The 16,717-nt window shown below is 39.5% G+C and overlaps 1 protein-coding gene across 5 annotated transcripts in view; it reads left to right on the forward strand.

Moving 5' to 3' along the window:
• pik3r3b (phosphoinositide-3-kinase, regulatory subunit 3b (gamma)) overlaps window positions 1-16,717 on the forward strand; it is a 316,493-nt gene that overhangs the window by 186,586 nt on the left and 113,190 nt on the right. The window lies entirely within an intron of this gene.

Raw genomic sequence — 16,717 nt, forward strand, 5'->3', positions numbered from 1 at the left:
GTGGGGAGATCAATCAGGCTCTGTGAGGACGAAAAAAAGGTCAGACAGCAGGTGTGCGGCTGATTGTGAGGGCCAAGCCAGTCTGCTGAGGTCATTCTCTGTGGGTCAGTTTGTGTGTATAAATGTCATTAGTTCAGTGTGTGTGTGTGTGTGTGTGTGTGTGTAAGATTGTACTGGTCTGTTAAGGGCCATGGTGTTAAGGCCAGGGTCAACATATTGGTTGTAGCAGTGATTATAGCGGCTGCTCAGGGGTTATGTTTCCTCTGTATGGACTAGTGGTTTATTCAGAGGTGATGTGTGAAAGGCTGCTGGACTAGTAAGCAGATGAGAGTTCAATTTATGGTTAAAACATGACCAGACAAGGACAAAGACACTGGGACAAAGTCAGCTTTGTCAAACACAAGATACTTGAACAAACTTGACTTTGACCAGTGTTAATTTTGGCAGCTATTTTAGATTTGGTCTTAGTCTTGAGACAAAAATGCTTGTTAGTTTTGGTCACATTTTAGTCATTTTTATTCTTCATAGTTTATTTGAGTTTTATTTGATGAAAGCTCAAAATGTATAAGTCGATGAAAATTCTGCCAACTTTTGGTCAAGATTTTTTTTTTCCAATTAAACTGATTCAATTTTGCTGAACAGGTCCCAAAAATTAGCTAGTGAAACATCCTGGTGCTAACAATGTACTGGTTACAGTCAGTAGGTGCTCTGATCTCAAACTGTTGTTCATACAGAGTGAGAAAATAATTGCACGCACTGCCCTTGTTGGCTGTTCTGTTCTCCTCTTGTCTGATTTTTAATGTCTGATAGTAAACAACTAACATTTTCATAGTTTTTATTACCAAGATCTATTTTTAGCTCGTTAGCGTCTAATTTTCATCAAGGAAAAAGATGTTGTCATAGTTTCGTCAATGAAATTAACACTGTTTTGAACTCATTTTGTCTTTCGACACAGTGGATCATCACACTTTGAATAGTTGTCTTTTATTACATGATTTTTTTTAATGTCAAAATCCTGAACTGGATCTTTTTTGCCTTAGTGCCAGACTTTTTCTCAGTTAAAGTGATGCATTTCTTGCTTGTGCCTCCTGTGTTGTCTCACAAGGTACTATCTCAGGTCTAGAAATGGTCAGAATTTTAAAGCAATGTTTCTTGTTTCTGTGCTGATGATACTCAGGTTAACCTCCATCCAAAATTCAGTGTACTTCAAATAAACCTACTGACTGAACTCCATTCGGACTCCACACCACCATTAAACCTATAACTGTTATTAATCAATCAATCAATCAATCAATCAAACTTAATTTGCATAGCACTTTTCAAAAAAAATGAAGCACAAAGTGCTTTACATACAAACAGATAAATAAAAAAGAATACATGACCCCACCCCCCAACCCCACAATCCATGCTGAAGGTTAGAAAATGTGTCATAAAGAAGGACTCAGTAAAAAACAGATATTGATGAACTGAGGATAAAGAATGCCTACAGATAAACTCAAATTGTAGCTTTGTCAAGTTCATTTGGTCATTTTGTCCTGTTTGCCACACCAAAAATCATAAACAAATGATGTTCCTCAAAAGTACTTTTAATCAAGCTAAAGAACCTGTATGTAATAATCATTCACAAAATTGCCACCTAACAGAAATCAGAAGAAGTTAATCCAGGGATTATCTTGTAGTGGGAAAAAATGATTTTACTTAACTGTAAATTCTGAATCAAGGGTTGCTTTGGACCCTTAGTTGCCCTTGATCTTTAGATACTTTTGCATTAACTTCAGCTTTTAGTCATGGTGGTGAATATCATTACTCTAAGCAAAGCAATACAGCAGACAAATACAGACAATGCACATACTCATCATTTAGCCAAAAATCAGACTCAACCATAGGTTGGACTCCAGTGTCATTTATTTGATTTTCTTTTCTTTCTTTTTTGTTTGTGTGGGACCCACACAAAAGGAAAGGATGATGTCAGGAGGTAGATCAATAATGTATGGAATAAACCTCTGCCCTGCAGCGTGTGGAAATAGAGTGGATACATCACTGGTTGGGGCCGGGTTGCCACTGGAGATTTCGGGGTTTTCCTTATTCAGAATATATTTATAATGCAAATGTCAAAATTTAGCCTAATGAGAAGCACAAACAAGGACATTCAACATGCTTAGGTTGATTTAAAATATCTAAGAATTGGCTTAAATACTTTTCTCTTGGGATTACTTTGGATTGAACATATAAATGCATGTTTTTTGCACATTTTTAAAGTTATGCGTCAAGTCAGTAAACTACATTTAAAAAAGCAGGAGAGTAAAATAGAGTGTGATCACTTTTGTGCCTCATATAGGTAGGTGTGTGTGTGTGTGTCTGTATTGGCAGACAAGCTTACATCACAGTAACAAAAGGACCAGGGGGGAGCTGTTTTGTGCTGTCTTTGAAGTGTGTCTTTTGTAACATCTCTTACACAATCCTCTGTCTCGCTCTCTGTGGGGTGTCTGAATAAAGCCTCGAAACCCTCTTGGTGCTTTGTAATCAGACGGATGATGTAGGACATTGCACTGATGTAACACACTCACACTGTTCGCCATCTTCGGTTGTTCTCTCAGGATCTCTGTCTGCGTCTTATTTACATGGCATCATATCATAAGTCTTGAGCGCAAGGGTTTTTGTCCAGACAGGAATTATCTGCTTACAAAGGCAGGCGTGATTTCAGCGGAGACACATTAGTTCTGCATTTTAGCTACCAGAGAAACTCCGACCAACTCTGACCACGGTAGATAAACCAGAACAGTCCGTTTGAAATCAACAAAAGGAAGTTCTTAAATATGACTAACAATCTGGGGGGGGGGCACGCTTATGCTGCGTTCACATGGACTCCGGCACACGGTAGACGGCAGACCAGCGACACCTCCTGAGCTGCATGGGAAAAAAGAGAAAAAAATCTATATAAATGGCAGGACAGTAAAATACAATAAGCATGACCATATGTTGCTATGGTGATGTGTCAAAAATCAAATAAATGTATCAAATAAAATTATTTTGTGTCCGTTATTTTATGTTATTGTTGTAGTAATGTATGTAGCCATAAAATGAAGCTTTCTCTTCATATTCTGCTGCAAATTTAAAATGTCAAATTCCCAGTTTCTGATCAACCGCATTATTAGCTTTTCATTGCCCAGATTGGCTGTGTTTTCCTCTTTTGAAGTGCTACACAATATCCAATTGAAAATTCCATTCCGGAGGACAGCAAAAATTTGAAACTTTTGAACATGTGACAGCAATGCTGTCTACCATTGCTATTACCAATATTCTCTGCTGGATTGGCTTAATTTTTGCCATTCTGCTCTCGTTCACTAACATGACGCGGTTTGCCTGCCTGGTGACCTACCAGATTTTATGTGAATGCTGCTTTATACCGTCACATACTGTATACCCCAGTGAAATTTCAGGAAGGTATTAAATATTATTTACCACCTAAGCTTACTTTGCATGCTTTAGACAAATCATACCAATATTCTTAAATGATGTGTAATGTAATGTATGAGAAGACTTTGTCATTAGGAGATGGAGGAGATGGTGGATGGCATGACAGCTGAGCATCTGTCAAGAATATACTTCTTTCTGGGCACCAGACTTGGATGTTTTGTAGCAACCCATTGCTGTTTTTCATTTTTCATTTCATTCACGTTGGAAGCACAATGTGTTAGGTACATGTTGGAGGTAGAAAACAAAGCCATCAACTGACCATAAAAGCGAATTAAATCCATAAAAATAAAAACAACTCATAAAATAATAATTAAGATGAAGAATAAACCAATAAAAGATTCAAAGACATCAGAGTAAGAATTAATAAAAATTGTTGAATTTAAGTAAAATAAATACTGAAATTAGACCATTAAGAAAGAGAATACATATGAATTAAAATGAATAAAATAATTTTAAAAAATAAGATAAATATACCAGTAAAAGATGGTAACACACGAGTAAAACAAAACAATGATAATAAAATAATAAAATGAGATCAAGTAATAGACAAATCAATAAACATATAAACGTAAAAAAAAGTAAAAAAAAAAAAAAACATTAGTTAAAAAACAATTAAAGAAATAAAATAAAGAAAAAAAATATATAAAAAGTTTTCAACTTAATACTGTTGGGGTATACTCACATCAAATACCTCATCAGACTGGGTCCAGAAAACCTTTAAACTTGTTTAAGAAAGTAAAGTCACAATTGCATTTTTTCAAACTTATGGCCTTGATGCCCTTGTTTGGCCTTTGTAAATCCCCCACTTCAAGCCAAGTGGCCTTGTCCCTAAAATTACGGAATTCCAGGCCTGGCTAGGTTGCATAGAATGGCCACAATACACACTGGCCTGTAGTTGTAGCTTTTTCAGTCAACTTGATTGACCTTTGGTACAGATCCACGAACACTGCACTGCATAGTTTGCACTGAAATACAATCATTCTGGAGTCTCTATGGGATTATTCCATTTTCAGCACCTTTGCAATGCCGGTCAGCATGGACATTGAGATGTTCTGTCATTTGATGGCTCAAGGTGTGTGTGTGTGTGTGTGTGTGTGTGTGTGTGTGTGTGCGTGTGTGTGTGTGTGTGTGTGTGTGTGTGTGTGTGTGTGTGTGTGTGTGTGTGTGTGTGTGTGTGTGTGTGTGTGTGTGTGCGTGCAGGTTATGCTGGTGTGTCAGTGGCAGGGTGACTGCATGTCTGACTGAGCTTCTTTGTTTGATGAATGGATTTAGAGTTGGAGAGAGTGGGAGACAGAGGCTAAAATGGGGAGGTCAGGTTCATGTGTGAGCATTTTTTCTCACCCATTACCTCCCCTGCCACCCCTCCAGACAGCATTAGTGGAGGTCAAGGGTTAGCACAGTGCCTGTTGGCGGTGTGTTAACCCCTTAACAGAGGTTTGCGACTGTGTGTGTCTGTGTGTGTAGGTGCCCGTTGACCTCTCAGGAGAGCTGCCCTCCAAGCCATGTTCTCCAAATGGAGTCTGAATATACGACCAGTCCTGCTCCACCTGAGTGCTTCGCATCTGTGCTCTAAGCATCTGTGCACTATGTGACAGTGTGTGTGTGTGTGTGTGTGTGTGTGTGCGTGCATGCTCAGCCCTCTGTGTGCACATCACTTGCATGTGAAGCCTCAGTCTCGTCCAGCCAATCTGTCAGCCAGCACGCTAGAATCAGTTGGGGAAAAAAAGAGAGGATTGTAAACTCCCAAACACACCCATTCACATTCTGGCCCTCTCGCTCTGCTTTTGTTATGAGCTGTTTTCCTTCCCAGGCACGCAAGCCGTGCCCGCAGCTTGGCAAGAATACTGCATGTGCTAACACACACATACTAACACACACGGACACTTATACTGCATACACTGGTTCTCTTTCTGCTCTCTCAGGCCATTTATTTGGCCGAGCAGGGTTTGGTGGTAAAATCTACTGCTCAGAGACTAAATCAGAAAGCTGGCTGCTGTTACTGCTGACATCGTCTTCCTTCTGTGTCCGAAGTGAAAAGATGATGAAAATCACCTGTTATGTTTAATCAAACAGATCCTGACACATCTTGTTATCAGTAGAGTTACCAGATAATGGTTTAACAATCACCTCACTCATCCAGTATGTTGATGACAACAGTTTATCCATCCGCCCAGTGGCTCCCTGCAGTATCGATTTTACCACAGGATGCCAGACATGATCAATGAGCACAGGTTTTGGCCCCTGTACAGACATGATGGTACCAAACCTGGCATCCTCACTGTGTAGACAAGACTCTGTCCAATGTTGTTTCTCAAGAATAAGTTCCAACATATAAATCCCCCTACAACCACAAAGTGTTTTTCTGTTTGTGTACAGATTAAACAAACAAATGAGTCTACTTTACGCTTGGGCCACACCGCATGTGTGAGCAGTGCATGACGGCAACCTTGCTGAACTACTGTAGCTGACTGCCACTATTCCACTATTAAAATATACTCAGATATGAAGCCATACAAGCTCCTGTGTTGCTAACAACATGGTCCTGCAAATATTTTACAATAAAAAGCCTAAAGTAAACAACCGATGGGATTCTGTCAACAAAAACATTATCAGAGAGCTTTTATTTTGAAACGGAAACAAGAAAAGGTGGAGTAAAGCATATTTTTTTGTATTTCCTCATGTCTGTTACAGATGAAGACATTAAAGCTTTAATAAAAGGTGGTGTTGTCAATGTAATTATAAAAAGACCATTTTCATTGTCATTTTCTTTGCTGAAAACAGTTTGTGTCATGCAGAAAAAAACAGCAAGACCCGGGCTGTTTATACAGCAACTGTTCTTGCATGAAACGTGAAACTTCTGTTTGAGTTTGGCCTTTCATCACATGACAACAGTGTTTTGGGGGCTTGAAAATGCACACTTTTTAAAACGGGGCTCCAGAGTGTCATCTTTTAAAATGCAACCTTGTTTGTTGCGTGTAAACTGACAATGCGCAGATTCTTTGAGAACTGCGATGTCACGGCTCAATTTGTGCATGCGCCTGGTGTTCTTCTATGGTGTCTCATTACAAAGTTACACCGCCAACTACTAGCCTGACATGATTACTACAGCGTTTTCGGTTGTTTTTGCAGATCGGTGTACATGAGGATTGTTTTCACAGTGTTATCATATGAAAATAAGAGAATATCTTTGTCAGTTTCAAGACACTTGCACAGCATTTGGAGAATGCACTATGAATACCATAACACAACACACAAAGAAAACATGCTACAATACATCACAACACAATGGAAGTGTTTCCAGGGGACATTTAATAGCAATGCACACATCTGGACGCATTTGCTTTGGCTACGGTTTGTGACTTACGTTATTGGAGTCGGCTAACCAGTCAGTGGTGTTGGAAAATAAACTAAAATTAAAGTGTTTTTAACTGCAGTCAAGCCAGCCTCCACTCTGGCAAATATGGTCTAACTAACCGCCACCTTGTTTTGTGGTTCCTGTATATGATAGGCATTACAGTAAAAGCGTGTAAGAGCACACTTCAAAATAAAAGCTCTGTTTCAGTGAATCACATTCTAACTCACACAAACCCCCATAAGCAGGTGCACACATATGCACACACACTCACACAGATTCATAGACTTTGCGAAGGTCAGAACTGAGAGCATCCATGAGTGTACAAGGGCATGTTTGTATGGGTGAGATTAGAACGGGAGTGCATATGCATGTCAGAGAGTTACATAAATATTATATGTGTGTATGGATATATACAGTTTATACGTACATAAACTGTATGTGTGTGTTGAGTGTGTGTGTGTGAAGAGTTCACGGTTAAGCCATGTCCTGACTCGATCCCATTGGGAGGAAAGTGCCAGCTTAACAACGAGAATAATCCTACTGTACGGGGTCAGCAGCAGGGCGTGCACACACTCATATACACACACACTCACACACACTCACTCACACACACACACACACACCAGCATGTGTGAATATGTGTACGGCATCATGGTTGTATAATGTGATTAAGGTCAAGTATTCAGCTTTTAGCGTGTGTGTTCATTAGTGTTTGGCTTCTTTGTGGGTCTCTGTCCAGCCTGTGCGGCTTCAGCTGCACACAATTACATGGTGCAGTGTTCCAGCTAATAACACACAAATACACACATGCACACACACTGCCATTTGTCTACTCTCACGTTTTTGACTTTCATTTCAAAACCCAATGACATCGTCATTATTTTGGATAGAAAGGCTCTGATAACGGGTGATTAGAGGGTTGCTCTGACTGACAAGGATTCACTTTTGTAATACTTCATGACAGATGTCCACAACTTTTTGGACAATCTGTTATGAAGCCATGTAGGTTAAATATCTGGATAACACAGCATACATTTTTTAGGCCTTTCCTACCTCTTCCAAAGAAAATCAACATTTGCTTTTGTTTGTCACTTGTGTTAGCCTGTTGCAACAGCAATAAGAACACAATCTCAATGCAGATCGAGTTGCAAAGTGGGCAATGACGTATGATCTACTTCAGTTCAAAATCAATGTCCTCCCAAAGGTGAGAAAAAACATGACAACAAATGCAGCAAAGAGAGATCATGACAAGTTCAAGGTCATTATATTGTTTTTCTGTAGCTGTACCCTGCTTTACTGAGATCGAATTTCGATTTTTGAACAGATCTCAGAGCAGAAATCCTCCTTTCTCTCTCTCTCTCTCTCTCTCTCTCCTCTCTCCTCTCTTTCTTTTGCCATACCATGAGGTCAGGGATCACAGCATGGCGTGAGATGAAGGTAATGGCCTTTGAAATGACTTCGTTAGCTGGATAGGGAGAGACATGTGGCCCGGTCAGTCTCAACAGAAGGTCAAGAGTTGAGGGACATAACACATTCTCACACTAACACACAGAGTCAGGGCCACTACTGTCAATCTAAGGGGATTGTGAAATGGTTTAAGCTCCGATATGTACAAGTAGCTCCTGATAAAGCTCCTGATGAAGATAATTGTGTCAACTATATGTTTCTTTAATTTTTTAGCAATATATTGAAATAAACAATGCGGTAAATGGACTTCCCTGTCCAGATACTATATAGTTGGTTGTTTCCAGAGCCCTTTGAATAAAGGAAAATCCTAATGCTACATTGTAAACAACAGTTTAGGTCCTGATTCTACATGACAGTGCCCTCGTGCAGCCTTGTGTTACGACATTTTACAAGGTGCTTCAGAGGCATACAGATGACAGTAGAGTATTGGCTGCTAATTATTGCTAATAACTAGGGCTGTCAATTGATTAATTTGTAAATTTCCAATTAATCACAGAATTTCTATAGTTAATTGTGATTAATCACATTTCAATCACATGATTTCAATTCCATTATTCTGCATTGCAGAACATTTATAAAGTCGTTACTGAAAAGGTAAAGCAAGTCTCACTAGATTGTCGTGATTAGGAATCAAATAACAGCAAAAAACTGCATGGGACTAACATAAAGTGCCTGTATAGGGGAGACTCATGGGTACACAAAGAGCCCATCCTTATTCAGATATCTTGAGATCAGAGGTCAAGGGACCCATTTAAATGGATATGTCATTTTTCCATGGCCAAAATTTAGCCTAAATTTGGAGCATTTTTCCAACCCCTTACTGTGAGAAGCTGCGTCTGACTTGGACATACAAGGCACCCTTTGGCATTTTTATGAGTCGCAGCCAGTGTCCAAATTAACTTTTTGACTCAACAGCCAAGGTGGCTGGTAGATGAAAAATTCCACTGGCCAAGGTTTTTTTGGGTTTTTTTTTCAGCCAAAATAACTAGTTGCCTTTTTTGTTTCACATATAGGCCTACATTTGTTTTCGTGCATTTAATGGAGATAATAATGTGTGATCTTGAATGCAGCCTTAAAAAAGAGGCCAGAGCAAAATCTGAGGTAAAATTATTTTATATATGTTCAGCAGCTCATCACCATAGCCTCAGAATGTAAGTTCACTTATACTATGTCTCGGGCTTTTATTGTGAAAGGTAAGACAGGTAGAAATGGAGCTTATGCACTGCATTGCAAGCAGAATTTGCCATCTTGGTTCAAACTACAAGGCCTCCATTCAGTACTTTATAACCTTCATAAGTACAAGACAATGCTAGCTAGCAGCAGACCGGGAGCAAATGATGGTTTAGCAGATCAGCTGATGTTCTGTACAGTAAACAGTGCCTCAGAACTAGTACTGGAGATTGTCAGGATTCACTGTTTTGGCGCAGGTGTTTGTGTGTGTCTGTGTGTGTTTGCGTGTGTGTGTGTGTGTGTGTGTGTGTGTGTTTGTGTGTGTGTGTGTGTGTGTGTGTGTGTGTGTGTGTGTGTATGTGTGTGTTACCCCCCTATGTGGCGGAGAGATTTACTCGCCAAACAAAAAAGCTACCCACATTTGGAGCTTGGAGGTTGTTTTTTTCGGACCGTGTTCGCAACTAACTCCAATGTGAACCATCAGTGGCAGTGACATTGTGTAAAGAGAGAGAAAGTTAGAGTAAGGCAAAAGGGAGGGCTGTTGGATTTGTCAAACACACAGGACCCTTATCCAATTTTTGTCCATAAGGAAACTTCTTATTTCTTAAAACAGTTTTGTAGTTGAAGTCCCGTTAACTTGCTTACATTACATGAGGAACTTTGTTATTTTAACCCAAATCATGATCTTTGTTCAGGTTCAGGTTCCTTTATTTGTGCCCGTAGGTAATTTTTGTTTGCACCTAAACAATTAGTTTTGTAGTCTAACCCTTTTAACCCATGTTCACATTTCCTGTGAACACGGAAGTTTATTTTGGAAAGACATTATGCAAATACTGAGCAGGAATTAACACACTGTCCTTGAATGTGCAAAAGTGACACTAAAGGGTTACCTAGAGCACCATAGTTTGAAGTGTGGGGCAACTGAACAAGCTGCCTTATTTAACAAGTTAAGAGAGAGAACATGTTGGATGGGTTTACAGCTGTGTTCTAAAAAGATTGTAGCAGTACATTGAACATACAGTGGTACATAAAGTAGGCTTTAGAAATACTCCATGAAGATGCTGAAAATCATATTTTTTATTTAATCCAGAGCTTTCTTTCTGCACTAAACCTTTGAGTCAATTATTTTATTCAGGCAAGGATGTTTAAGACCTTCCCTGGGGTACATTTAAAAAGTTAAAATTCAGCGGTGCAGTTCTATTCTCCACGACACAGCACCCTCCCTCAGCCTACACAGCCTTATCCCTCAGCTCAGTCTCTATTAGAAGATTATCTTATAATGCCCATCATCCAGCACGCTGCTCTCTGGTTGAGTTGTTTTATGATGTATTCTGGGAAGAAGCTCTCCCCTGGTTAATGTCCAAATTCTGCTGTAATGTGCTCATGTAAAGCTTGAATTAACATCAAACAGCCCCTAGCTCCCATGTTTATCCCTTCATATGTAATTTTAAGGATCATAAGGTCACAGAAGCTACACTTCCTGCTTTGTACTGGCCCCATCTCCCTCCATCCTTTCCTCCCTCCATGTCTGTCTGTTCACATCAGAGAGCGTTGTTGAATTGAGGGGGTGGCACTTGGCCTGCAACAGTGTTTGGGTAGGTGGAGTGCATCAAGTGGCATTCACATAAATGCCAGGGACCCAGGTTTCCCAGCAGAACATCACATTGTAAAAAGATGATCAATGTTATTCACTTCACTAGACAGTGGTTTTAATGTTGCGGCTGATATATATATATACATGTATTTATACATTGCCCAACTCTATCTGCTGATATTACCATTGTGTAACTTCATTCAGTACTACCGAACAGGTTGATTTTCCCTAAAACATAGTAGTAGTAGTAGTAGTAGTAGTTACAAAGTATGATTTTGGTCATTTGCAATTGCAGTTTGAAAAGACATTGTGACATCTGCTAAATTGCATTTAAACACGTTTGTAAACATTCAGATACATGTAAGTTAGATCCTTGTTTTAACAGCATTTCAAAGACTTTACTTCAACAGAGAGTGAAGTATGTCTTTACGCTAAAATATTGTCATTGAAATATTCATTATGTTTACATGCATACGTAAGTCAGCTCAATATGCCCCCTTTCAGCTAGCTGCTACAAATTTATGCTGTTTGACTTTTGGGTCAAAGCCCGCTGCTGCGACTATGGAGCATTCACAGAACGCCAAGGCCAGTTCAGGTCTGATTGTGGCATACATTTGAAAGGGTTAATCGACTCCCAACTGCATTATCAAGGTGTGTTAGTCCAACTTCGACTTGACTTTGTAGGATATCAGTCTGACTAACATGTTTACATCTAGCCTATTTCTAAAGTCCTGTTTTAGTCAGGCTAACACAATAATTCCACTTTTTCTAACATCACATAAAGGCATGGAGTGTTACAGTAGTTCATGTTCACTTTTCAACATAATTCATCCAAGTTTAAACCTATAAAAGATTTCCTTGGACCTGCAAATAACCAAATCCATATTGGCTATTAGAAATCAACATGTTCTCACTTCCAACTTACCACGATACCACAACTTTGGGATGACATGTCAGAGTTATAAAAAAAGGATCATGGTTTGGGTTAATATAAATATGTATGTCTTAATTTAATTTGAAGTAAATCGACAAGCATTTCATGTGACAATGCTGTTACATAGTTTAAAGCAACCCTCGATGTTGACTTTTGGTTTCATATGGGTCACAAGCAGCAGTCTCCTGGGTGAAAGTCCTGTCTGTTTTTGACCCATCAACCAATACTCCTCCCCCGCCTACTCGGACTCTCTCACTCTTCTTACTATGTTATTGCCATGACGGTGGAGTGAACTGAAAGCCTGCTGCAAGTCATACAGAGACTAAAGGCTGTCTTGTGAATTGGAATCAGAAGCCGATGGCTGCTGACAAAGCTACCATATTTAACGTCCTCAGAATGAGAACAGGCTGGAAAGACAATAGAGGTTTGATTTCTTTCAGCTCTGTTTGATTGACTGATCTCCTAAACATCTACATTCAGTTCATCTGTCCGTCATTATTTACAACTAGAATCATGTCACCTTCTAAACTTTGTGAACATGGTTTACCCTCTCCCCTCTATTTTACCTGAACATTCTGCTCTTCAATCTTGAGATAAATACATTGGACTCATACTTCATGTTCAATTTTCTGTCCAGTACCAAAATTCCAACGCCTGTCTTGGGATGCAGCCTCATTAAAACAGAGTGCTGCTCATATTGCATCATGTCTCACCAGTAAGAACCCCACAGACTTTTTAGTATCTGGACATTCAGTTAAAGGAGCTCAGAGTTGAGGCAATGTACCACAGAAAGGAGAAACTGTTACAGTCAGAAAATCATAATAATATGGAATTGCTGCTAAAACTTCCAAGGAGTTGAGCAGCAATTATTTCACTGGGACTTTATGGTTGGATGATTTATTTATCTCTGTGCAAGCCATCAATAATGCATTGAACTTATGACCCAAAGTTATAATGATGCACACAACTGTGATAAAATGAAAATCAACCATCTGATTCTCCCATGTAGCAATTAAAAACGCTTGTTTTTGCTGCAGCCTGGCGGGACAGCGTGTGAGCATACATACGCGTGTCTGTAGGGGCGTGCACGTGATCGACTGTCCAGCTCTCCCTGCCAGCAGACTTGTAGTTGTGGTGTGTGAGGCATTTGCTGCACTGAAGGGCAAATGTGATGTAAAGAATATGAGGCAGGGATGGATGGGTGAGCTGAAACCAGCCGTGAATACCAATGTGCTGCTTCCTGTCTGTGACTCTGTCTGCTTCCACCTCTCCCTCTCTTTTTCTGTCTAGCCCTCTCTTTGTTCAGTCCTCTCTCTCTGACACCACCTGAAGAGGCCAGAGGCAGTCAGAGCAGCAGTGTTCTCAAAAATATATGTTATCGCTTATCCAGAGAACAACAGAAGACTCACGGATTGACAGGACATTTCTTAACCAAGTTCAACTAGAAACAGATTATTAACAAACTCCTGTCTTTCCTTGGGTCATGCTTTTGCTATAAGGACTGTCAACAATTATATAGTTGAAGTTTTACATACCCAGTATGTGTTGAAATTATTATAATTGCTGGTTGTGATCCCTTTCCTACCAAGAGTCAGTGTTAGGTTTGGGCGGTATCACGGTATTGCGGTAAAAGAGAGAAGTTATGTTTTTTAATATAATCATAAATAAAGGTACTTCTCTTTCGATTAAACTCATTGTAAATAGTGCGTAGCACGCAACACCAGAGCTGAGTTTCCGGTGTCTACTGCTGTAACAGGCAGCTGAGCTAAAAGACAACACAACACCTAGTGATGGAGTAGATACAGGACTGTAAACAGCCGACGGCCTGCAATGGCATAGACATTGTAAGACATAATGGCATAATTTTTTTTCATTTAACTTGGTGAATTAAGGATTTAATTTACACCAAACCGGAGCTGGTGATTGTTGGAACATTGGACCTACTAACTAGATTACTAGCAAGAGTAACCTAGATGGTTCTGGTGAGTTGTATTTGTTTCTGTTGATGAGTTTACAAGGCAGTTCTGTCTTATCAATCTGCTCACTGAGAGAAAGTTGAATTCAAAAGGTGTACAGAAGAATTTCTCTTTTTAATTAGGAGAAAAAGTGTGAATGGGAGGGGTGTTAGTGCCGCACACTTATACCGTCATAGACCGTATACCCTTTCAGGAAGGTATAAAGATATGAAATATTACATACCACCCAAGTATTGTGAATATTGATTTTAATTTTTTTGAAATAACCATATTTTTTTCTAGCCTACTTCATAGATTAAAAAAACAACAAATAAAAGAAAGGGTCATATGTGACAATGATGTAGTGGTTATATTTATATTTTCAGGCCACTTAACATACTTGAGCCCAGAGCATCACATACATTCAGAAATCAACCTTTGAATTTTTACAGTTTTAACCATTAGCTCCACTTTAAAAGTCTCAAAGAGCCAAAAAAAAGATTTTATTTTCTCGTATGGAAGCCTGAAGAGCACTCAAACTCTGTAGACAAGCAAACATACATGCAGACTTGTGAGTAGATTTCGGGCAACTTTAAGGATGACAGGATTTCTCTGAACATGAGATTTGGTATCTCATTTTTTAAAACATGCTGTTTTTAATGGAAACAGTTTGCACCTGTGTATATTTCTGCCGGTCTTTCTCTGCATGTCTGTTTGTCTGTGTTGGCCTCACAACAGCTTTCCTCCTCCCTCCCTCCACCTTTCACTGAGTATCTGTTGTTTTTCGGCAGTAATAATTCTGTTTTTTAAATCCGAGCTACTGTTTTCTCCTCCTGACTCAGCCCGATTTGAATCACTAATGAGTCGGTTTTCTTTACCTCTGGGCAGCTCTGGGAACAGCTGGCCACAGAGTGGGCTGATCAGTATGCACGAAGCACTTCATCCTGCCTTTTATTTTGTCGAGTTTTGCCACTAAATTGGTCAGCTTGGAGCAGCTCTCGGCCTTAGAAGGCTTTGTGAATTCAGCCTTTGGGGTTTCACGACTCCAGATAATATGAATTAAGCTTCTGTTAGCTAACCAAGGTGACGAATTGTTTATGCTAAGTTTTGGAATGAACTGATGGAGGAGCGTCTGGGGATAAGTAGGTGTTTGTAAGGTCTTTTTTTCCCCCAGCCCTCTATATTCATTCTCCTTTTTACCTCACTCAAAACATCCTCCACAGACTGCTTCACTGCAAAGAAAAAAAATCCACTAATGATTAAAAAAAATGTTTCCTAGTACATCAGTGATACTCAACTTATGGCCCAAATCTGACCCCAGAACTGTTTTCTAATTCGCAATGAAAATGATATGATTCACACCGGGAATTGTTTTTGCACTTTGAGTGTACATAAGGTTCCAGCATGCATAAAACAGCATCAAAATAGAGCTTGTTTATATATAAAAAAAATGTCATGGGAGGATCCCCTGGCAGAGGTCCTTACTAAGCCACTAATGTCCTAAAATCCTCGAAGGGTCCTAAAATCAGAGAAATATCCTAAAGTCCTAGAAACACCCTAAAATCCTCGAAACACCCTAGAATCCTGAAAGCATGCCAATATCCAAGAAATGTCCTAAAATCCTAGAAATGTCGTATAATACTAGAAAGGTCCTAAAATCAGAGAAATATTCTAAAGTCCTAGAAACACCCTAAAATCCTGGAAACGTCCTAGAATCCTGAAAGTGTGCCAAAATCCAAGAAATGTCCTAAATTCTTGGAAATGTCCTAAAATCTGAGAAATGTCCTAAAATCTCCCAAATCTCTTAAAATCCTTGAAATGTGCCAAAAATCTAAAAAAAAAAATGTAAAAAAATAAAATATTAATAAATATTAGATTTTTCCTATTATGCCACATACCAGACAAGTGGCAAACAGGTTGCATGATGAACAGTGTCAACATGGATAACTTTTCAGTGCTGTGCATTTCATAAGTATGCAACGCTTTACCTTTGTCTTGTTTAGTTTGCTTCTCTTCTTTTGTTTTTTCTGGCTTTCTCCTCACGAATTTATGCTGTAATTTCTGCTACAGCACCAAATAGGGATTAATCCGTCATTAAAATTAGTCCCTAACAAATGCACTATTTCCTCCTCTCAGAGTAACATTTGATAAAATTTTGTGTCCATCACTCGACACATTGTTGATTTGGATCTTTTCATGGGATTCATTGACTATAATTAAATATAAAATTACATCACCCTCATGCTTTAACATTGTAATTGTAACATCTTCGTATTCAGCAGAAGTGACTTTTCCCGGCATCCTGACTTTGCAGCCTCCAGGCAGCACCTGACCTGCTGTATTTTATGTGTTTTACGGGCTCAACGAGTTATGGCAACACACTTTAACAGCTAATCTGTAGCAAGCTGCCCTGCAAGCCTGCAGTGCTCTGCTTGCTCAACCACACGGAAAGTTATAGAGCCCCATTATGATGCTCTATCAAGTCCCTCATATTGCTTGAAGGTCAAGGGCACTTTATATGAAAGATGTGAAATCTGCTTGATATTACAAGGACTGAGATGGATAAAAGAGAGAGAGACAAAGAGGGAGAGAGTCATTTCCCTCCATAGCCTTCTATAAAGAGACCTTTCCTCTCATGCTGGGAGGTTTATGGGTGGGCAGGGAGCTGTAATTGGTGGCTGACAGGCCAAGCTCGGAGGCAGCAGAACCACAGGTGATGGTAATCTGTTGGACCTCATGGCACACATACATGTTTCTGTGCTGTA

The sequence above is a fragment of the Plectropomus leopardus genome, chromosome 5, assembly GCF_026936395.1.
Source record: "Plectropomus leopardus strain MGB_pleo_1.0 chromosome 5, ASM2693639v1, whole genome shotgun sequence".
NCBI classification, from domain to species: Eukaryota; Metazoa; Chordata; class Actinopteri; order Perciformes; family Serranidae; genus Plectropomus; species Plectropomus leopardus.